This window comes from Cyprinodon variegatus, unplaced genomic scaffold, assembly GCF_000732505.1.
Source record: "Cyprinodon variegatus isolate N-32 unplaced genomic scaffold, C_variegatus-1.0 Scaffold251, whole genome shotgun sequence".
Lineage (NCBI taxonomy): Eukaryota > Metazoa > Chordata > Actinopteri > Cyprinodontiformes > Cyprinodontidae > Cyprinodon > Cyprinodon variegatus.
The window spans coordinates 959,731-961,468 of record NW_015150704.1 but is presented as its reverse complement, the minus strand read 5'-3'; positions in this window follow the sequence as shown (position 1 = coordinate 961,468).

Genomic DNA, 1,738 nt, shown 5'->3' with positions numbered 1-1,738 from the left:
TCTGTTGCCCCCTTGTGCTGGTTTCCTTTCCCCTTGGCTTCCTTCTAGTTAATTCCACTCACACCTGCTCCATATTCAGCTCATTAGTCCATCCTTTGTTCTGTTCCCCATATATACACCACCTCTGCAGTAACTTTAGATTAGATTAGATTAGATGAGCTTTATTGATCTCACAGCGGAGAAATTCACTGGTCACATATCGGCATAGTAATTAAAGAAGGTGCAAACAAGGAGGAAAAGGTGCATTAGGAATAAAAATTAAATTAAATTAAATAAAAATATTAAAAATAAGAAATAAAAAAATAAAAAATACAAGGGAGTAACATAGAGATTTGAGGTGACATATGTACAATCAGGATGGCTTATATACAGGTGGATTTACTTTTACATTAGAGTGTAGTAGGTGAGGAGCAACGGTGAGGTAGTGTTATGACTATTCAATACATATATATTGCACAGTCAGCATATAGCACAGAATATTGCACAGTCAATAAAAAAAAAACTATAATATAGTTGCAGAGTGGTTTTTACAGGAGTTATTATGGTTATAGTGCAGTATTATAGAGTCTGGTGGCAGCAGGAATGAATGACCTGCGGTAGCGCTCCTTCTTACAGACAGGGTGTCTAAGTCTCTGACTAAAGGAGCTGCTCAGCTCCTCTACAGTCTGGTGCAGGGGGTGAGAGGTGTTGTCCTCTCAGCCACTTCCTCTACTGAGGAAGAACTCAGGACTGGTTTCCTGTAGTTGTTTTGGTGCTCCATCGTCTCTTGCTCCCCATGTGTGTTTTCCTTCAGGTTTTCTTGTTTTTTTGGTTATCAGAATAAAATTATATTTTTTTGCCTCTTGCCTTGGACAATTTATTAAGTCGTCAAAACTCACCTCTGCCTCCTTACCTCTGAATTTGGGTCCTAACAAACCAACACTTAAGCTTGACACTCACTGACACTTATAGTACATAACTCCAGCCTCTATAAAATAGTTTTACTAATTCCTTAATGTTCCTTCTGTATGAAGCACAGGCTGCTTATATTGTTCTCCTTTAGAAAGAAACACCTGGATCAATTACTCTGTACTATAAAACATCTGAAAACAATTATTAATTTAATACCTGATTTATCTGGCAAATATCAGCATAGGACTTACTAGCTTTGAGGGAAACTGTGTGCTTTCTGCCTCATTCTGTTTTAGATTTCTAGTATTTAACAAAGCCGCTCCTAACTACAAAGGTCTACATGTTCATGTGGCATTATCAGTTCATACCCTTTGAAAAAAAGCACTTTAAAAACAAACGACTATATATGATATTATCTGTACAAATGGAAATATAGGCTGTATTTACATTGTAAAATTATTCACTTAGTAAAAAATAAAAGGAGAGTTTTCTATGTTGATGGTATATATCTACATTCCTCTTATTCTGTATCTTTGATAAAGCTGCTTCCAGTGATGTTTCCTTGGAACTGTTGGTTGCCTGTTATCATTGAATTCAAATTGTTGTTTTTCTAGCGGGCAGCTTTTAAGTCAAAACCAAGACAAAGCCAGTAGAGCTGCTGGTATTACTATCAGTCCATTGTAGTGTCCAACTCTTCCTTTGCTCCCATTTGTTGGAGTTTTAGGTTTCCTCTTAGGCTCAGCTTGTTTCCTCCTGGCTGTGAAGAAAGTGAAAAACATCTGATTCACTCAAGTTGAATTATATTTTTATTAAAAACAGATAAAACAAGGTATTAACTAATATCACT